At 39.4% G+C, this 23720-nt stretch overlaps 1 long non-coding RNA gene across 1 annotated transcript in view; it reads left to right on the forward strand.

Moving 5' to 3' along the window:
* The window catches only part of LOC143260260 (uncharacterized), a 35772-nt gene extending 13704 nt beyond the window's left edge, over window positions 1-22068 (forward strand). Inside the window, exon 3 of the long non-coding RNA XR_013034394.1 lies at window positions 21938-22068. This is a non-coding gene — a long non-coding RNA (uncharacterized LOC143260260). The remainder of the gene's footprint in view (window positions 1-21937) is intronic.
* The last annotated feature ends 1652 nt before the right edge of the window (window positions 22069-23720 follow it).

Genomic DNA, 23720 nt, shown 5'->3' on the forward strand with positions numbered 1-23720 from the left:
CCAATTTGGCATCGATAACGGAGCCGATCTGTGCCAGCAAATCTGCTGGCACAGCCGCGGGTGGGGGCGAGGACCCTCCTCGCCCAGGGGTCTGGGGCCCCCGAGCGCCGATATCCGGCAGCAATCCCTTGCCCCCACCAGGGGGCAGCGGCGGAGCCATCCCGGCAACAGCCGGCCCCGCCTCCACCGCTTGACGGAGTCGGGCGACTTCAGCTCGCAACTCCGCCAACTGCTCCCTTAATTGGGCATTCTCGGCTTCCAACAGCCGGGTGGCGCTGGGAGCCGACCGAACTGCCAGCTCCGCAACGCCCACCCGGCTGCTCAGGGCCGCCGTCCGGAGGGACCGCACCGCACTGGCCTTCAGTCCCGTCGCAGCACTGGAGATTCTGGCCACATCGCCCAGGCACTCCATTACTGCTGCCGCAACGTCACGCGTCGGGCGGCCCCGGAAATCCGCAGCGACCTCAACCTCATCCGGCAGCGGGTCGCTGGATCTCGCAGGCCTCGGCCCCGGGGCAGCCGGGTCGAAAATGCCCGCTATGAGGCTTCTATCAACCTCAGCCTGTCTGCGTTTGGCCTCTTGGAGGCCAACGTATTTCCCGGTCGTCGGTGGCCGGCCCCGTTTCCTCCTGGAGGTGCCCGGGACGCTCTGCGACGAGTGGTGGGAGGAGACGGAGAAGTCCGACTCCTCCCCCCCGTCGCAGTCGCCAACGCCCTCCGCAGGCCTCTTTGTGCCGCGTGTGGCAGAAAGCCTCCGCGACACCGGCTCTACATATCGTTCTAGGCGCACGATTGGCTCGCACGCCTCTCCCTCTCGCTCGTTACCCCCCTCCCCGGTTGTTTTTGAAAAAGAAGAATCCATAGTTCATCCCACGAGTGTGGTCGGAAAGGAGGTCACCCCGGGTAGAGCCGCCATACCCGGGGAAGGCTAATACGCCCGGGGGGTCGCCAGGTACCCCGGGGTTGTCCGCTAACGATTGGTGCACCCACCAACCGTAGCTGGCGCTTACTCCAGCTACGCCCTCTTCACCGCGCAACACTGCTTGGGGCTAGGGATTTTTTAGAGAGGTTGTCATCCTCGCGGTCCGGCCGGTTAAGGCAAGACCCCCGTTCCTGTAAAACATGACCACAGGTTTACGGTATGTGTCCGACTTTAGTTGGCCCCTCACCTCAAGCCACTCCGGCTAGGTAGAACCTGCCAGGGAATAAAATCCCCGCCGGTACAGCCTTGAGGATCATTAGGGCACGAAGCCCCCCACCACGACAAGGTAGCGGACACGGGGGGGTAATTATGAAGCCCTGAATTCAGACGAACAATATGAGGCACCTTGTCGAAATGTTATTGGTTGTTTGATGTATATTGTAACATACGAGGAATCTTCCCACGTATTTTTTATATTCCTTCCTGAAGGCATACGCCAGGCTGGCGGCAGCCAGTCGGGGGTGGATTTGTATATCTTGAGTCGAGTGCCTCCGAGGGGGTACGACGACGAACGTTCTGGAACCGGACCACGTAGCAACACCGCCACTACCATTTTTCCCATAAAATTTTAGTATATAAAGGGCTCTAACGCGACCGGAAAGCGGGCTAGTTTCGTGACATTCGTTGAGACGGAAACATTAGCAAGATCGAGTTAAATTCTCTTTCAACCAAATCTCAGAGGTAACAGCCTAAAATCGAAAGCCCCCGCCGGCTCAGTGCGAAAAACTGAGAGCGCGTTTAGAGTCCACAAACACACACTCACACTTGTTAAACCCAGCGCGCAATAAATTAGTTTCTACCAGTTTTTTGGTTTCCACTTCAATTATTACCATCTCCTGCTTCGAACCAGTAATAGGTAAGAACCCACCAAGGTATACCTCAACCGCTCGAGGTATATCCTTATTTCTTTTTAACAAAGTTACGAGGCATCCTAACACCAATTCCTCCAACCACCTTATCCAAACCCCTTTGAAGGTAGCCACCCGTGTCGAAATAAATATTGACTGGTCTACGCACCTCATCCTAACCTAAAAGGTAGCCACCCGTGTCGAAATAAACATCGGCTGGTCTACGCACCTCATCCAAAAAGATTCCAATTGCATGCAACCTCCGGCCACCCAAACTGCCTGGCCCTCGGCACGTAACAATATTATGATCTGTACGCGACCTGATCTATGTGTAACTGTGAGCATTTTGAGAAGATACACAAATAAAAGAAATAAGGAATTATGGATTTGTCTTAAAAGAGTTTTAAGATATTTGAAAGGCACGACAGATATCAAACTAACGTACACAAGAGGTACACATGATAACATCTTGATAGACAGCAGGGTATGCTGATTCAGATTGGGATGGAAACGACACAACTGGTTATATATTTAAATTGTTCGAAAAATATACAATTAGTTGGAATACGAAAAAGCAATTATCAGTCGCGGTCTCTTCGACTGAGGCTGAATACATGGCTTTATTTAAAGCAGTTAAAGAAGCATTATGGTTAAAATCTTTAGCAACCAGTATCAAAGTAAATATATCAGAATCCATTGTAATCTATGAAGACAATAATGGTTATATTAGTATTGCAAACAACCCAACTAGTCACAAAAGATCAAAACATATCGATATTAAATATCACTTTGCCAGAGAGTAGGTAGAGAATAAAGTACACTGAAGGTATGCCCCGCCTTTTCAATGCTGCGCCGAGTCCTAAGAAGGGAAGTTGGTCGCGACTTCGCTCTATCCAGCTTAGTTGGGGCCATGCTGGAGAGCCCGAGAAAATGGGCGGCAGCCATCGCCTTCTGCGAACAGGTAATGTTGCAGAAGGTGGCTGCCGAGCAGGGTCGCCGTGAGCGGGGGGTGCGGCGTGTGCGCCCACGCCTAGAGCCCCCCCCCCCCCCCCCGAGCAGCTGAGAATAGGCGGGCGGCGGGTGTACCAGATTATGCTGGTTTAATTGCCCGCCGCCTGCCAACTGAAGATGTCCTCCCCATATTGGGAGTGACGAGGCGGTGTGGGGTGCGGTCCCCCGCACCGCCGAATCAAGATGATTCATGGGGGGTGGATAAATCTCCCCCCCCCCCCGGGACGCGGCCGGCCACCGCCATTCCATCCTGGTGGCCGGCCAGGCGAGGAGGAGCCGCGGTTGTGTTCTTTGAGAGTTCCCGTGGCTCCCCCGCTAATCGCCAGCGCCCTAGGCCGCCGTGGGGGTTTTAGCGGGTCTAACCCCGCACTACCCCCGTCCCGTCCTTCGGGCGGGTCTGACCAGCAGATTTCCCCCACGTTAATAAAAAAAAAAAAAAAAAAAAAGGTAGAGAATAAAGTGGTAATATTAAAATATATTCCAACAGGTCATCAATTGGCAGATATGCTGACCAAGCCACTTCCAGGACAGAAGTTCATCCAAATGAGAGTTGGAATAGGCGTACAATAACAGAATTTTTTTTCTCATTGTTCAATTAATATAAGAAATAAATGGTCTGGTCAGGTTTTTCTGGGGACTGATATTCGAAAATATCAGATTACGTTTTTCGCCGGTTTCGTCAACGCGCACCGACGGTGATGTAAACTGTATATCGAAGATGCCGCCATACACCATCGCCGGTGTCGTTAGAACACATCGTGCTCTGACCGTTAGTGATCCCAGCACCGAGAATACAATGTAATACGCGATGAATGACCGCCTCTGATTGTGTAGAAGACCACACCAAAAAAGGTATATAAGCAGGCGTCAGTTCGTACATATACCTTCTCTCAAATGAAAGTAAAAATAAAGCTGTTTAAGAAATGGAATTAATATCATATTTATTTGAGAAATAATCCAAGCCAAAATCCCAATACCGATATTTGAACTGATGTTTGGTATTGTGTAATAAGTTTGCAAATCGAGCAGGCCCACTTCGTAATCGGCATTGTTGAGATCTATAGGCGGGAAGTACTTGGATGCTAACACGCTACTTCTTCCCGATAACGTGAGCGTGTATGACATCCTTGCGACGAACTATATCAGAGTTCCTCGCAGAAATTTCACACACAATTGTCCGCACACGCTTTCGTCGTAACTTTGATAAATCTTGTGATTGTACGTGATGGTCGGAAATAACGAATCAATTCGATCGGTGGTCGAAAATCTCCAAAACTATCGAAGTAACTGACTCGCGAATCATGTTTTATATACGCGACCCAGTGCGTTCCTGAACCATGACCGCTATCCAGATTCACTATTCCTCGTTCGTTTACCCATATTTGTTTCGGCAATTCATCGCGCATGAAAACTCCGCGAAAATGCGGTAATTTTTTACAGACGATTTTCAATTCCACGTCCGTCGTCGAGTTATCTTTTTTCCTTTCTTTTGACTTCTTTTTCTACTTCATTCCTTTTCCACGTTTGTACGGCGCGAGATACACTCCGCGGCCCTCCATAGCGCGATTGTGTCGTCGCGCTTCTTCCAATTGTTTCTTCGCAGCTTTCGCATCGTTTATTGTTTTGATCACCCCAGCAGCGCCATCTGTCAACGCTTCCAAAGCTCCCAAAGCGGGTAAAACGAATGTTATGATTAGTCTGTTGGAGAGTCCGAATTGGCTGCGATTCGCAAACTTGTACGTGTATTCGAAATCGCAGCGTCAACCATAGTATCAATACTTGAGCAACTTGTTCTCGTCCGTGGGGGATGTAGGTTATTTTGCCTACTCGGACAACGCGGACGTGATTCCTCAGGCAGATGCTCGGCCGAATTCGATATTTATCTTTGACGACGTTGCTTGCGACGAACAGGATGTCATGAGAGAATATTTCGCGATAGGCAGACATTCGCACATCGGTTGTTTCTATCTGTCGCAATCGTACGCGAGAATACCTAAACATTTGATTCGCGACAATGCAAATCTAGTGATTCTATTCAATCAAGATGTCACGAATCATATGAATACAGATATGTCGTTCGAAACGTTCAACGCACTTTGTACGAGGTATTGGCGAAACAAGTACGGATTCCTTGTAATCGACAAAGACAGCCCTGCGAATCGTGGTCGTTACAGGCGCGGTTTAACGAATTTGTCGTACTGTGATCGGGGCTCATTTGGACTGCAAGAGTCGTTGAAGTCGCATCGTACCGCCCGATATGCGTCGGTCTAAGGAAAACCGGCGAGCCGCGATCGCCAAAGAAATAGCCAAGACCAGTGATGTCATACGTAAAAATAGTTTAGCTCTGAAGGTTGGGAAAATGAATACGGAGTCGAACATTGAGACGAATTTACGCCCGATCGAGGAGCCGTTGAAACAGCTGGTTCAAAATACAGCTACGGAAGCGAACGATAATATGCCGATAGCGGATCGGCCGTTGGATCCGTAAACGCAGTCGCTATTCTCTATGAAGAAAGTAGAGAGAAAATGGAACAAGAAGAAGAAGAGGAAGCATGACGAAGCAGCTTTAACGCCAAGGATGCATTTGAAGAAGAAAAAGAAAATATATTCCCCTGTCCTTACCAACGATGACATCGGCTATGTGTTGTACGACGACGACGATGACGACGACGACAGTGGCAACAGTGACCTTAACGAGGCGGGTGGCAATAAGACGCACGAAACGATACCTACGATACTTTCGGAGCAACAAGAGAAAGCTTTCGAATCGTCTCCAACGGCCACAGCATCGTTGGAATCATCGGTGCGAAACATTTTGAAAAGTCCTGAATCGCACCGCGACGAATAAGAACATTTGTTCAACAATCTTGGACCTTTAGCCAGCAAATTCTTGCGCAATTCCTTTAGCGGACCACCGAAAAATTTGGACAACGTGTATGGAGTGTATTTTTATAATGACAAACTGATACTTGGAAACACCACGTTTGATGTTAAAAGCAACGACGATATCGTTATCAGGTCTCTACGAATTGATATTCAAAAGAATACCCGACGAGAACCTGTACATCGAGGTCGATAAGGATATTTACAGAAACATTCTCATCGCTACGCGCGCGCATCAGCGAGGTAACCAAATGATGGGGAATAAGGGTTACAAGTACAAAACTATCGTAGGACCGATGTTTTCGACGTTGCGCGGAAAGGGTATACAAATTCCAACGATGATGCGCGTAACCAACAATCCAATCGATTACGTGCATTGGGACGATCCGAACGAGCTGGTGTATCGTTTGATATTGCTGATGGCATCGAAAAATGCCGGGCCCACTGGTCACGACAACGAAATAATATCCGCAATCGAAGAACTTCGAAGAAGTCGGATTGATTATAAATTAAATCGTTCGATACTCGTTACTGCAGTAATGAATGAAATGCCTGTTGATAAATTTAACAGGTGGTTCGATAGAACGAGTATTCGTTGGAATTGCTGCGAAACCAATCAAGCGATATCTGTTGACGAAAATTGGAACGATAGATTTACAAATATTGAGTTGAAACATAGATGAAGAAGATAATGATTGAACCGAGAAACCTCGGTAGCATAAAGTTAAACGAATAATTCGTTCATCTTTCGTTTTGAAGCGACCGCGGACCCGATAAAGCAAGAGAGAGAGAGAGAGAGAGAGGTGTCAGTGGTAATCATGAGCGATGAGAAAGTAAACTTGGTGAACGAACTGCATGCTCCGGCGAGGCGTTTCTTCCCGCGCAGGCGAGTGATCGTGCGAGGACTCGACGATCTTGTAAGGGCCTTAATACATTCTCATGTTACACACAGACACTACGTCATCCGGAAGATAACCCACCCAAGATCCTGCACATGGCCCCGTCGCCGAATGTTCTGGAAGCACCAACCCCTGACAAAGACCGATATAAATACCAGTCTCCAACGCACCAAACCTCAGCCTTGACGAATCCTCCACCAGCTACGGAACTATTGTACTCGGTATAAACTATTGTAAATCGTATAAAACTTGTATTATTTGTAATAAAGAGTTAGAGAGTTGGGCAACGGCTCAACTCCTTCTTTTTTTATACTTCTTGGTATTGCTTTACGTAACAATCTCTGGCAAGCCGACATCGTCGAGGTTCAACGATATGCTAGAGACAATAGAGGACATCGATACATTCTCACGATAATCGATAATAAGTCGATCTAATAAACAAATCCTTTACGTTTCTTAATGCGATTATTTATTATTAAATCAGCTTTGCAAATCATTCGTTGAATTCTGTTCGGACACGGAATTATTTAAATTAAAATATCATTTACGAACTTTGTTAATCTTCACTGTACACCTTGCATACAAATTTCATATGGTACCCATGAGGTGTCATGCACACTAGAAAATTAAAATGGTAAATAATATTCAGACGTTCTAAAATAAAGATGAACAGCTCTTTGTTTAAAAATATCACTTTCACATAGTAAAAAAAAATCCGGAAATTTCACGCTTCGTGACTTGTTCAGTACTTCGAACGCGGCTCGAGTCTGTCCGGACCTTCTGTCAAAGTCTCGTGCTGCGGGCTCTCGAACTTCGCGCCGTCACCTCCCATTGGTCAGTGTTTTTCGTTAATAACTCGTAAACAAAGCTGCAGATTACATTTTCGCGAAGGAAAAAGTTACTTAGAATGATCTCAGCTGCCCCACATTTCCGTATTGCGAGACATTTTTGGGACACCCTGTATAATAAATACATATTTAAATATATATTTACGTTTTATTATAATATATATTAATATCTATATTTTATTCAAATATTTTATTAATTAACTATAATTAGAGAATTATATAATATATATTATAAATTTATAAAATATAAAAAAATCACAGGATTATTAAATTTATTAATATATATTTTTAATAGATCAACTATAAATTTAGAAATATTATCTGTCCTCATAGATATATTTTAATGGATCCATTAAACAAATAATTAATATTTAATAAATATCTTTATATATTCATAGATTAATTAACAATTCTACTTCAAAAGAAGTAATCTAAATTTATAAATCTTTACATCTTAACATTATTCTTAAATATAATTAACTTATCATATATTTTTAATTATTTAATAATATACAAATTTTTAACCAATAAACAACTACTCGAGGTGTATCTTCAATTTTTCTTGCAAAAGTTACGAGGCATCCTATTCTATTCTATTCTATTCTATCATCTATTCTATTCATCCTATCCAATTTATCCAAATCCTATCCTGATTACTCGGTAGCCATCCGTGCTGAAAGAAGCATCGGCTGGTCCACGCAATCTCCCTTATAAAAAATCCCAATCGCATCGAACCTCTGACCACGCAAAGCTGCCTGGCCCTCGGCTCGTAACATAGCAAATGTTCCTGCGCGGTTGCATGCATTGCACTCCTATTATCTCTTTTTACAATTCGCACGTCCAATAATTACATTTCATTTACCCCCGTCCATGACGCATCTCAAGCAACTATAACCAACAAACTGCGGCAATTATAGCCCATACACACAGATCTTGTACACTCCCTCTGCTCAACAGAACACTCAACGTTGAAGTTCTCCACGTCATCTAGAGCAACAACCACTACAGGAGCTACAAGCTCAACAAAGTACAACAATCATAACAACGAACTCCTCTTTCCTTCCCTTCCTCTCAACTCCAATAATCTTGAAACCTACTAATTCTCGAGCCTTAACAAATAGTTAACTCCAACTCTCAGCACTTTTCCACGTACAATCCTAATTCAACTTGACTTGACCCCATCACACTCAAAGCAACAAATGGTAATACACCACTACTCACTCAATCCAACACCCCCACTTCCTCATCGCTGACTCACCCTACCCTCCTTTCCTCTCCACACCTATCCTCTACTTATCATATTGTTGCGAATCACTCCGTTTCTCTCGCGTCGCGGCATTTTATATATATTTACAATAAAGAATATAAACTATAATACAACTCAATACGATTATATTTCAGATCTTTCAATTTGAAATGTTGCTCGTTCGACGGTCCGATTTCGACTCTCCGATTGTCCGTTGGTAACACTCTCCGTGGCAACACCTATCTTCTATTATTTTTTAAGGAGTTGTTCACAACAGGGCAGTTTCACGTTACAGCGACTTGATTCGGACAAGTCACCGTAACAATATAATCATATTATTCACCATATTATTCAACGGCATCCTCTCAAGCCGGAGTTTTTTTGCAAATTTTTCTCCTTCAGTCACTCATTAAAATGAATTTTTTACATCCTGCAGGTAACCACAATCACGTAATTCACTTGATAAGTCTGGATTACAGGCAGCAACGGATCCAACATCACAGCATAAACCAAAAACAACCACTCGTCAGCGTTTCACCAGGAGCCTAGAAGCAAGGTGCTACTTGCAAAACCGGCTCCCGAAGGACACTGCCCCGCTATATAGATTTCATGGCGAGTTCACAAGTAACATGTAATATGTAATATACACTATATTTCTGAACATTTCGGGACCAAAAGTTTCGGGTTCTGACCCAAACTCAAAGGAAATTTTCGACCCGACTCTAACCTGAAATCTCAGATCCCTGCTTACCTCTAGTGTACAGTAAAGTGAACATTCTGACACCATATAGAGGGTGTCTCAAAATTATGTTACTTGCGGAAATGGAGGGTTCCTGAGGTCAATTCAAGTAACGTTATTTTGAGAAACCCTGTATACCAGCGATAAAAATAGCATCTACAGAATACGATAGAATACAGAAGTAAAATTCGCCCCAGGAGTTCACCCGCATTGACTTATTTAATTATATCATCAAGAATAATTTATTTATGATTATAGAGAAATAAGATTTTTGAATATTCTAACAATTTAATTGATGACGTTCGTCAAATTCGAAATTGTCAAGTTTACTGAAAAAGGTATTGTCAATCCGAAACTAGTCTCGAACGCATCTCCGAAACTCGATCAAGCCCAAATTATGCAAATGACTTCATTTCACATAAAAACAATGCTAGCGAGAAGGATTTTTTCAAATTGGAATGTTACGACCCGAAATATTGCGAAGAATGTATTGCACTGTTATATAAACAATATAAACATTTACCATTTCTGTCTTTTTTAAAAACGTTTACAAAACCTCCAATAAGAATGAAAAATTTCTTTCCTGACCGAGTCTTTTCCGTACTTCAACCTAAACCAATGCAGTGTATCACAATCAGTGTAGGTTCGAAATACACAGCGTTCGTACTCAAGCACATAATATACAATGCGGTTCCATTTCACAAGAAGAACTGCGATAAATACTGTCCAATATAAATCATAGACCTATTTAAACCAATAACACTACTATGAAAAACCTCAGAAATAAGTTTATTAATTGCATTAACTCTGCAATGCTATAAATGCTTGAGTTTGCTCGAAAAGATTCGACGCACCTACTTTTTAACTTTACAGCTTACTTAATAGACAACAACAAGGTTTTGTCCTCGCAAAAGTTGCTACAACTAGACAATCTGCATTATCAATTTCATCGAATGAACGTTCCAACTTAAACATTTTAAACATGGATTTTTATAAATCTAGAGTATTTGATTTAATCGTGTCAGAATAGGAAGCAGACAGTAAATTGATCAACGAACTCGAGAAAGCAATATCTCTAGTGGCAGTAGGATTTGAATGGAGAAATCAATCCTCTGAAGCTGTATTGCTTGTTATCCAAATATGGTTGCAAGTTTTTAATTAATGGAAGGCAACACCATATAATGACGAGTAAATAAAAATTACCGATCCAGATTTCAATGACTCTTGGTACCATTACTGCACAATTTGATTCATAGATAATATACACGGCTTCGCAGAAACACTTCCGGTCCTGTTCACCCCGAGAAGTAAATATTTCAGATTCTTAACCAAATTCAGGAAAGTTTGGTATGGAAGATCCAAAAGCAATTCTCAAAGCCTTGCTTCAAAAGTACGTCGAAATTCAGATCAATGTAGTCTTACTTTTCTTGTTGGTTACTTCCGCAATAGTCATCTGGATATCTGCTGAACACTGACGTGAATCTTGACATGAAAACTGCATCACTCAACTTCCATGTTGACCCAATCGGTTTTTGTTGACGGCAAAAACTGTAAATCATCAAGCAAGCAAATTCCTGCTTTCTGTATTTCCACTTCAATATTTACTAGGAATCGTGCATTCTTGCTATTTTTCATTATGTGATTAATATTTGTTGCCAGTATACCAAGAATGTATCCACTGCGCGTTACTTTTCTAGTTATGTACACTATTTGAAATTTTGTAACCCTGAATTAATCAGCAATTATTCTGAAATACTTTGGAAATTGAAGTCGATAGTTGTGAAGTTAATTTATGATTCTTTGAAAATGGCTATATTTTCCTGTAATTAATACTTAGGTAAGTAACGTTGTCGTATCCAGCCATAGTTGCCTTCGACTAATGAAACCAACGACTACTGTTACATTGCTTTTCTTCCTCCATATTATAACCATTTTAGGAAAACATTTAGTTATTTCGGGCGCGTAGAGTACAAGAAATGTTCTGCAAACTACCAAGAATGCATAGCTCTGCAGTAATAAAAAATGGAGTATTCTCAATCTGAATGTTCCATTTAATGCAGTCCATTACCTCCTCTTTACTGGTATCACTTGGTTCGATGCATAAGAACTCTAGCGCGACGTTAGTTTTTTTACATTAAGTCGAGCTCAGCTGTTCGAGTTCGACGCCCGTCCAGGTAGACAACCCGTAGTAAACACTTCAAACAGTCTTTTTTTGCAGCGTCGCAATGTATTTATCACCTTCCAATAATCCCAATATCAAATCCGTTACTTATTTTTCGTTGTTTCCCATGCAGCGCTCTTCGTTAGGTCATTGCCTTCGTGCACTGTAACGAACTTTCAATGCTGCTTAGTTTTCAATATTCACAACGAAATAAATAGGCCCTCACACCGCGAACGTGGCATTAGTTATCAACTACTGTTACGTAGATACATATAGTTGCGCTAGTATATATAACTCTAAGTTCTCTGCTCTTGCAGTCCAGTGTCTGTATACTTTTGTGCTTGCAGCCTAGCTTCGCTATAATCAATTGCACTTGCAAATTTCGCTACAGCTTTGTAATCATAAATTGATCGCTTGATCGTATAAATTCGTGACCTTCATGATACATCAATAGATTTTATCATTCTATTGTATATTATGCTGCTCTGTACAAATCTTATTGGTTAAAATATATTTAGTGTTATTACACTAGCGTTCTTTACTGTACAGTCCACTATCCAATTCATCCTTCCAACACTACTAGAGTTCCCAACGAAAAGATATATTTGCAACATAAACTTTTATAAGAATAACGAACTAGTAATTTTGAAAATTGTCGAACATTTAACTTATTTTTGCACTTTATGAGCCTTCCTGAGTACTACATATTTCCAAAACTTCATACTCCGGTTACGCAAATACATACAACTGTAAGATGTAGATGGTTCATTCTATTATATATTTCACATAGAACGTTATTATGATTCAGATTTTGATAATACTCAACATTCATGTTTAAACCCACGATTTAATTTAGTGTTGATAAAAGTGATGTCAATTTTGCAGGTTGTCTTCGCTATAGCATGCATGAAAGTAATATAGTAATACTTTACTATCCACACTTTATTTATGCATGATTCGTACTCAAGCCGCTATGTGCATTATTCCGACTTGACGAGAAGGCGACTATACACAGTGCGGACACGTTGGTCGCAAAAGTCTTCTCGTTAGCTTTAAACTATACGTTAGTAGGAGTTACCGTGTTCGTTTGAACGGTTCAAACAGATATATGTATAATTTCCTTATAGTACAATACTGTGTATAGTACAAACAGAATTAAGTCTCATTACGAATAATTTCTTTCACGAACCATCACTGAACGCGACATCGGGTCGACACATTCGATGGAAGAAATAGAAAAGCTCGTCTCGATGACTACATTGTGCAACATATGTCCAAAATGATCTATTGGAATCAAAATATACTCCATAAATACTGCAGAATTCATTTGAATTGATAGAATTAAGAATTAACTTTCCTACCTCGAGTATAATGATATAAAAAAATGATCACGTTTTCAGTTAGCATTTATGCATTACTATCCTACAAATGTAAGTTTTATAAATAACGCTAAATATTTATTAATAAAAATAAGATCAAAATAAATAAAACTAATTCAAACAAACACTATATGGTACTACAATATAGTATATAGAGTATTTTCCCGAAACTACAGAGATTTAAATTATTGTAATATCATTAAAGAAATTTTTTTCACCAATTTTTAAAATACACCTGTGAGATTTATTATGTATACAACATTATTTAGAATACCAAAATTATGAAATTCTTTTTCGAAAATCATCGGTTGGTGTGAAATTGGTTTAGTCAAGTGTATCGACTGAGCACTGGCCAGAAAAGCATAGGACTACATATTTCCAGACTTGTGGTCGGGAGATTAACCGAATCAATTAAACCAGTTTGTTTCGCACTTATCCGGCTCGAGGGACCGGAATGTGTCGCGGATCCGGCTCGAAGGACCAAAATGTGTGTGCGAAGCGAGTCGAGCTTTTTCGACCCGCGATTGCGTTCGCTCGTTGGCGAATTTATGCCGCGGATGAGGATTCTACGGGAGGTCCTACGGAACGGAACAAGTTTATTACAAAAGATAAAAGGTAACATTTTCTATTATTCCAAACATGATTAGACATATAAGTCAACATAATAAAAAACAGGGAGAATGTGAATGTGATTGTTATTATTGGGTATGGGCCTCGAGAAATGAAAGAGAGTGAGGAGAGTTCGTCGGAGCGTGTGCAGTTTCAAATGTTATTCTCTCGATTAGAATACGTAATTTCTGTTCACAATTTCGTTACTGTGAAAAATCATATCTTGCGGTTCTTCTTGAAGTTCTTTCGTTTCTTCATTTACGTTTCTTCTTTCTTCCTCCTGAGAGCCTAATAAAAATTGTATGACATGTATCGGGGTGCATCGTTCTCCTATAATCGTACTTATAATGTCTAGTTAATCATGTTCAAGCTTTCTCGTGTCTGATTGAATGGAATGAGCATTTTTATATAATAATCCCTCCATTCCGAAAAGCGATGAAACGTATAAAAGAGCCTTAGAAATAGTAAGGAATTTAAAATTAGTTAATGACAGTGTAAGACGAGGCTTGAAGTTTATCACGGAATGTAATAGCTTATTATAATGAAAAATGAATATAATAAACAATTTATTTTACAAGTATTAGTAGATTATCGGTGACGTCATCCAGATGCCAGCAAATCAATCTGAATAAAAGCCGTATATTGATCAGTATGTGACATTTTATAAGATATTTCAATTAATTTTATTATAACGTATAATTTTAAATTAAGTCACGATAATATTATATACATGTAAGATTACATTTTTATTATAAAAAATATTTAGTACCGCCTCTAAAACAGTGGTACACATTTATATTAAAATTAACGTACATAATAGAAATTTCAAATCTCTGAACCCGATGCGACACGGGTTACCGTTATCCAGTCGCTTTGAAATTTTACATACATTATTTTTTCACCCTCAGAAATCATGTTTGTTGTTACATAGCATATTATAAAGAAAAAAAAATCAATCATAAAAAATGTTTACCTTGAATGAATATCTAATAAGAAAATACGTACAACTCCAGAAATCCTCCACGGTATGATACTTCTTAAAACATTCCGGCAGAAGCTACTTTACCTCTCGCGCATTCTCACTTCGTTTCGCTTCGAATTTTATATTTATGTATGAACTTGGAGTCGAAGAGGTGTTTCAACTGATCTAAATTTTCCACGCATTTTGTAGTCCGGTAATTCGACAATTTGTAAAATTGCTTCTGCTATATTTATACCGTAATCAACATAAGTCTCCCTTTTTCAACTGTGAATAGCTTTATGCATAATGTAGGTATTGAACAGAGCCATATCTGACATGCAAAAGAAAAGTTTTCGGCATCCTTCGATGACTTTTTTCATGATTCGGAAACAGGCAAACAACTGATCTTGATGATCAACTGCACCCATAACCTTGTTATATTCCAGAATACATTTAGGCTTCATTACTTTCTGTAATTCTTTGTTTGATTACTCGACCATCTCTCCAGTTTCGTGTTTCATTGATATCATATACACGTCGCGCTTGTCCTTCCACCTCACAGCTATCAAATTATTGCAACATCTTCATATACATTCTCCTTTCTTCAAAATATGCTTTTGATTGGCGTTTGGCATATTTTTCCTGTTCTTGCGCACTGTCTCGATTACGTTTGCCTTTTTCTGGTGTAATTTTTAAAAACAGATTTGGTGAAGAGTACCAGTTATCCACAGACAAAGTATATTCCTTGTTTATTATAAATTATGACAGCTCTATCACAACGTTCTCTAACGCACTATCATTTCGATCAATTTTGTACTGGCCAGTATATATTTTAAATCCGTGACAGAAACCGGTACTTGCCTCGTACAATTTGTAAATTTTTAATACAAATCAGGCTCTTTTGGATGGATTGAATTGTTTGTACGCTAAACGCTCTTTATATTTCATTAAGGATTCGTCTATACTGACATATTCATTGGGTGTGTAAATTTCTTTAAATTTTTCATTCCAAAGGTTGATGATAGCTTTTATCTTTAGAAGTCGGTGATTACTATCAGCAGTTTCATTATCAGAGAGATGTAAAAATCTCGAAATTTGCCGAAATCTCTTAAAAGGCATCGTTTGTCTAAATATTGGCGTTTCTACTACAGCTCTTCTAGTTCAATACAGTTAAATATTTGATTTTTTTCACTTGACCCATCAAAATTCACAGTGCATAATGGGCCTTTATTTCATCTAAGATAACAGGATACCAAGTGTCGTCCACATGCCGTCTTTTCGCTCGTCGTGAATTGTCTGATGTGCGAAGCGATTTGTTTTCATGGTCAGCATTTCCCGAAACTTGTTATCAAATGTAATAAAAAATAGGTCTAACATTGTTGGATTCTCGCTTAAATTATTTAAAATAGACGCTTTTTTTCCATGATGTTCAGAATACTTCCAAACTATTGGTGTGTTTTTTACTTTCTGGCAAATCCATGATTGTCGTACCTTTCTCTTCACTACTCCCAACTATAATCATACGCCTTACACGCTTTGTGATTGGCGCAAACACGTTACTATCACTGGATTCGTTATGATTGCTTTTATCTAACACTTTTGTATTTTGCATTTTGTAGGGATTTCTTAAATTTTAATAACTAAACTGCTTTGTAACAACAATTATAAGAATCGCGACTAACTCTCGTTCGCGAGCCTGGCTCGTGATATTCATTTTTGATAAGCGATGGTAATATACAACGAATTTGTACAAGAAAACTGTTGTGGAAAAGACCAAGAATCTTTTTTTCAGGTTTAACGTCGCATCGACCTTCATGTCATTAGCGACGGTTTATTGTCCTGTTTCTTGTTTTTATTTCTTGGGAGATGTTGGTTTCCTTTAGGAATTTTACGACGGGTAGTATCTTGTATTTTTGTCTTGATATTTCGTATTTTCTGCATTCGAAAAGGACGTGGTTGGTCGACATAGTTTGGTTGCACGTGTTGCAAAAGGGTGGTTCTGTTCGTTTGATTAATCTTTTTTTAATGTTATTGTAGCAGAGATCTTGAAATTCAAGTCGCTAATTTTATTGGGTTGATATGACTTTCTTCTGATGTTATAGATAGCGGTCTCTTATTCTCCGTTTTGTTTGTGTTGGATTCTTCTGGCTCTATTTCCATTGTATTTGTCCTGCCTTCTTGATATTCGACAATACGTAGACCGATATGAATATATCATTGATGATTGATACGTTAATGCGGGGGGAGGGGATTTATATTCGGATCGGTTTGGGAACCGTTTTCGTTCGTGTTTGTATTGTTAGGACATTGCTTATAGCTTGATTGATTACATTTGAAGCAGATCTGTTTCTCTGAAGTGGTGAATATTCAGAGACTTGTTATAAACAAGTTTGTAGACTTGTCTTCTTCTGAAACTTAATATGTTTGCAAAATCTGGGTCTGTGATTACTGCTTTCAAGTACAGTGACTCGCATTAATATTCGGACACGATATTATTATAAAAATTATTACTCCCTTTTATTATTTATGATAGTATTATTGAATCAATAGTTTTCTCATATAATAAAGCACTTCTTATAGTTAGTAGAAACATAAATTTTTTGTTTATTTATTGCGCATATTCTTTTGTATAATAAGCAAATCTGTTTGTCAGTAGTGGCACAAATTCTGTGTAGGGTATCGTCAAAATTAATTAAGAATGTGCTTGGAAATTTGTTCAGGACGTCGATATCGACGTATACTTGACGTCTGAAGCTGCACAAATTCAGGGTCAGATATCTCTGCTCTGATCGGTTATTCTTGAGCAGAGTTTGATGTTATTGGTTCTAAATGCATCTTCAATTACTGAATTTGGGATGATCGATGCTACATTTGACAGCTCGATACGTTGGGTCGGCGAAATCATAGGACGGATTTCAATATTTGTGTTGCTGATGGTAATTGATTTAAATATTGCTGTTATGTTGCTGACAGTTTCTTTGTTATCTAGGTATGTGCATACCCTACCGTTTGAAATTCTCGATATGTATTTGATAGATCTGGGGCCTATTATCTTTCCTATGGCTAATGCATAGTCCCTGACGGTAATACCATCTACAGCATGCAGTATTATGGCTTGGTCCTTGGTTGGGGCGTATTCTCGTTTGGCATTTTCGTAGGAGGTGACTGATATAGTTTTGTTTTTGGCTCGGTTTCTTGAACTATTGGGGAGTTGGGAAGGATTCCTGTAGTCAGGATCTCATCCCAGATCTGGTCGCTCTACATTTGTATCATGATACTGTAGGAAATGAATCGGCAAATTTATTATTCTGAGTCGAAGTTTTAAATTGTTTATTTCACAAAGGCTCGGCTCGAATAAACATCGTAATGTATTAAACAATCTTCTTATCGATCGCATCTCACAGCTAACACGATTCATTCTACAGTTCAGCCAATCCTGAACTGTAGAATGACCATCCATGGTCACCAAAGAATCACAACTTTATTTCCAAGAGTTAGATCTTCAAAAATATACAATTCATATTACACAAAACGTAAATAAGAAATAATAAAAATAAGTCTTACGGAATGCAACAAATACGCATACAAACACACACAAACTTAAACTTATTCACAATCCGGTATCGTTTTAGTTTTCGAACAATCTGACACAATGCTTCATTTCAAACTCTGTCAAATTTCGAATCACTTATTCAGATCTTGTCGATCTACAAGCAAACAGTTTAACGAATTTGGTATAAACCCATCCACTACTGCCAAAACATATATAAAACCTTTTCCACACTTCTCCGTAATGATCCACATGAATTGTCTGAAATGGTAGGTCACCTTTAGGTAAACTATGCAAAAACCTCTCCTGTCTACCACTAATTAGCTAAAATTCAATACATTTCAAACAATTGTTAATATATTGTTTAATCTTTTGTCGCATTTCCGGAAACCAGTATATTTGTCTTATGTCATCGATGACTTTGTCAATACTTACATGCCCCAAATTGTCATGAGCCTAATAATTTATATATATTTATATATATTTATATAATATATATATATATATATATATATATATATATATATATATATATATATATATTGTCATTAGTCTAATAATATTATTTTCTAAACACGCGGGTACGTAAAATAACAATTTATCATTATTAATTTTTCTATTTTCCTATAAACTAACCGTCCCTTAATTCATAATGTTTTTCCTCGCTTGTTTCCAATCTATTTCTTAATCCACGAATCGTATGGTCTTGATATTGTTTAATTGACAATGTCTCTTCTAAAGTATTAGGTTCCAATACTGCGTCAAGATATCTTAGCTCGCAACTCATTTGAGTCGCTCGAACGTCCCGGTGAAATGTCGGGACGCACATTGTTGTTGTTAATCCTGAGCTCCTTAAACCGGTGGAACATGCAAACGTTCGTGAGTAATATCCTATCACTAAGCTTGTTCGACCACGGACCGTAAGTCCACAATGTTGAATCCTTCGGCGATGATGGATCGTGCACGTGATTTCTTCTGCATCCCTGCCTCGATGATGAAATGCTTTCTGACAATGAATATGGGTTTGAGATTTTTCGAGCATTTCTTGCATAATCTTCATTTCGTCGACTCCTGCGTTGCGCATCATTTTTGATCCTACAGCTTGTTTACTTCTGAAAAAATACAAACATGCAAAATATATAAACATGTGCTAGAAAAGAACGATGTATTGCGTAGCAATTTTTAAAAAATGCGGATCTATCAGGGACGGTGGTGGATTGTTGTTATACTAATTGACCGCGAACTAATTCGTAGCACACGATCCATTTTTTTATTCGATTGGATTTCACACCTCGTACCCAATTCATAATCGATTCGATTTCATCAAAATTCAATTCATGGCCGATATAGGTGTACTCTATTATTATCACTTTTCTTTTACTCATTATATCATTACCAAGTGTATTCAGAGTTAATAGTACATATATTTATTAAAAGGACAACCAATAGTAGTAGTAGTAGTAGTAGTAATAGTTGTAATCTAAAATTGTTGAAGAAGTAACTGTAGCCTCGGACAAAAATTAATTTATACTTTGCTTGGGACTGAAGTTCGAAATTATCAGATTTCATTGCGCCGGTTTCTTAAGCGCGCACAGGCGGTAATATAAACTGTAATTTATAAATACACACCGCGATACACACCCATTATCGCCGGTGTCGTTAGAGCACACCAGCGGTAGCATACAATGTAAAACGCGATAAATGACCGTCTTTAATTGGTGGAGAGGATCACATCAAAAAGGTATATACGCGGACGAAATTCAGTCGCGGTCTGTTAGTTGAAATTGGGCAATCAGTCGTTCGTGCATAACGTACATATATCTTCTTAAAAATAAAAATTATAATAAAAGTTTTAGTAAAACTTTGTACAGTAAATAAATAATCCAAGCCATAATCCCAATAAAAATAAATAATTAAATAATTAATTTTTAAAAACAAAGTTACAATTTTCTTCCTCTGTCATAATTCTTCGTCATCCTTATTATACAATAAATAATCATCTTTTCAAAAAATTTGTGTTTCCTCCTCCTCTAACATAACCCAGCTTCATCCCTTCCATGTGTTATTCATTTCTGTTCGGGGCTGGAACTATCCCAGAATGGGAGACTGTTAGTCGGAATGGTTGAACCTAAATAAACGATTAAATACATGTAAACACGTCGAGTCTTTATTACAGAATCGCAGACGCGATCAACAAATAAATGGTTTTAAGTATACTTGATGAGAAAAATTCTCGGTCTACGTGGATGGCACAAGGTGGAAAAAAACAATTGGTCCCAAATGGTAGTAGCTACTTTAGCATAAACGAAGTACATATAGGGGAGGGGGAGGATACTGGCCTAATTATTGGCACACGTGTATTGTGCTGTGATCAGCGAATTATGCCTCGTATTTGCATGTTACTTGCGCGGTTTTATTCAGTAATTTACGTATGTTAGCCGTGGCGTAATAATACAGAGCTAATAAGTAAGGTAAGGAATGTATTATGCTTGATTACCAATGAACGACTGTTTTATTACTCTTTTATACCTTTTGTCATTGTGGCGTACGTGATCGAATGCATGTACAATTATAACGGCGTACATGATAGCGCAGGTAAAAGGGATCGGATGTCCGAAAGATAGGCTGGTCGAATGCGTCTCAGGTGGGCTCGCCTGGCACTCTACCCGAACGAATTTTCCTGCGTCATGAATCGAATTCCCGAATATCGTGCATTATGTCGGGTGGTCTGCCTAGGAGCCTGTAAAATCCCGGAGTTGGCCTCATTTTCCAGCTTGACCACCGGTCAAAACGGGGACAACGTCAAAGCATTTTTGTTCCATATTTAAAGTGCCTTATCATTTCGTCCACACAAAATTTCACTTTTTTGCATAAATAACAAATGAATCGAACGATTTATTTCATTTCTTCATGTATTACGTCAAAAATACTACCATATTGTGACGTGTATTCATTTTCCATGTATATGAACAAATAGGTGTTCATCCTCAGAAATATTGAGGTTCCTTATCATTGTCCGCCGGAGTATTTGTAGGATTAGGATGGGCGTATTCGAAGTATAACTTTAATGACGAAATAATTTAATAAAAATGTAAAAATGTTTCGGGTAGGGTCTGTTCGTAATTAATAGTACTCTCGCGTGCGGTGGTAGAAAGTTCTTTTTATTTCGCGGACTATGTCTGTGGACGAGTCGTGATACAGTGATCGAGTTTGATTCTTCGTTTCGCCGTTTGCTCTGGTAAAATTCTTGAACAACCCTGATTGGTCAACCCCACGCGTTGGGCCTTTCCAATCAGCGTTGCTCATTTTGTCCTTTTTACCGCCCGCCCCTTACGCTCTTTGCGTATTTTCGGGATGGCTCGGTAATCGGAGGGGATGATGAGTTGTACGTGACAACGTGTGGAAATTTTCCTCCGGGTCACCCACGTCGGACCACATGGCCTTTGGGTCGCTGGGCCCGCTTCGAGTACCCTTCGGAAACTCTCCTAATTTATGACGGTTTCTTTAGCTATTGAGGAATTTCTTAAAAAGACTCTACTGTGCAAACATGTGCTATCAAGTGGTGAGCTTGTCTTCTCAAAAATAGCTTCTTCGAAGGAGTGTCATAAATTACGTTGGCCGTTTGCACGAGGACTGAAGATCTTATTGTGCGCACGACTGGTCGCTACAAATGTAAAGATATAAAAATGGTACAATGGTCATGTGTACATTCACGATCGAAATTGATACATATCTGCGGTGTCTCCGCGATCTTCTTTTATTTCTTCCTGGACACGTTCCTGGAATGCTGGAGAATGATCGCGACGTTCTGTTTCTTTCAGTTCAATATTTCGGAAGCTCTCGATCCTCCGGGATGCTTCGTTGCAGCATCGGTATCGCCGGTCTCGTTAGCCAATATCAGCCGATTACGATGCATCTGAAACAATAGTGTAAGAATGCCCGTAAGGATGCCAAATGAAAGGTAACGTAACGACCTTTGAGGTCCATTTATACAAACGTCACCGCGGGTACATCGTAAAACTCACACCAACAGATCAGTACGGTCCACAGACATGGCCTCGCCGTAAGACGGCCGGGCTGACGGAAAAGTGTTGTTCTGAACTACATCTGACCGTTACCAGACCGGATGACGAGGTCCTAACCTCGCTATTAAACTAAAAGAAGAATGGATTCTACTCAGCTACATCGGAAGCTAGGCTAATCCTCACGACTTGTTTTTATTGTTGTTGACAATCGACGACTATAATTCCGTATCGGTACACGGCTGGCGACGTTTTCATCAGCGAAGTTTGCTGTACACGTGAAAATAGTAAAAGAATAAAGTCATTTCCAGGCTTATAAACATCAGGGAAGATATTTCTCACCTAATCCATGACATCTGAAAGCAGACAGTTCGAATGGATATTTGATCGCCGACCGTGTGTCGCTGCAAGGCATTCCTGTTTCTTATAAGTTTCTTGATAAACTATTTTTCGCTTGTAAACATTTAAATTACAGACAGGCTGTGAATATTATTTCTCACAAACCAGGTATGTATTGTGAAAGGGATGACTGATATGCTATTTTTGAATGTATTACTTTACGAATGGAATGGAGCCGTTCTTCATTGAATAAGAATTTAATTGGCAGAAGTTGACGTTCCCATTACGACAATTCTAGGTACTAAGTATTTTTTTACAATAGCAGTTAATGGTTGCTGTATCATATGATTCTAGGTAACTCATATTTAACAGACAGTTATTTTTATATTTTTAGGTCAATAACTCGCAGGGTACCTTATCACTTTAACAGCTATCCTAACAGTTACCTGCGATGAATGCTCAGTCAAGTGTTTCAGTGCATTGTATAATAATTAAATGTAGAGCTCGAAATGTCGGCTAAAAAGTCGCTTATATGTTAAGTGGCCACGACATTTTGAAGTCGGAAACGATTGTCCTCGTTACTGCAACATGGCTACTTTGGGGTACTGCCGATCTTACGATAATTTCTTGTGTTTATTCTCAATTGATCTAATATATTCAAGATATAACAGAATGCTTCAGGAAACATAGTGTCACAGAACGAAAACCATTTTATTTGACTAGTTCCCTTCACCTGTAATTTTCACAACCGAATCAAAAGTTTAACATCCTAAGATTTATGAAATGCAGAAACTAACTTCTTAAATTTCTAATAATGGTTTGACGTCATTTTGCCCTATGAATCAGGTTGCAAATAAAGACGAAAAAGATACAAAAATCATGCTTTCCAAAACAAAAGAATAAACTATTATATCTATAAAACTCGACAAAATTACAGAAAAATAATAATTAATCCACTGCCTAGATATATTTGCGTCTTGTTTTAAGTTTTCATGTCTTTTTTTATGTGTGCGTTGTGATTACAGAGCCCTCTTATGACAAACTGCGTATTGCATTTAACGTTAATTTCTTGGTCTGTGAAATGTATGGACACTGCACGTAATTTTCTTTCCTTTTTTAAAATAATATTGCAAGTACTGAAACATGTATAATAAGTTATGATACCTAAAGCTCATACAATTTTCGAAGTTTAGTATTTACCTAGAACTGATTACATCAAATTAGATCTAATTAGATCAGTGCA

Source organism: Megalopta genalis, chromosome 11 (assembly GCF_051020955.1).
Source record: "Megalopta genalis isolate 19385.01 chromosome 11, iyMegGena1_principal, whole genome shotgun sequence".
Taxonomy (NCBI): Eukaryota; Metazoa; Arthropoda; class Insecta; order Hymenoptera; family Halictidae; genus Megalopta; species Megalopta genalis.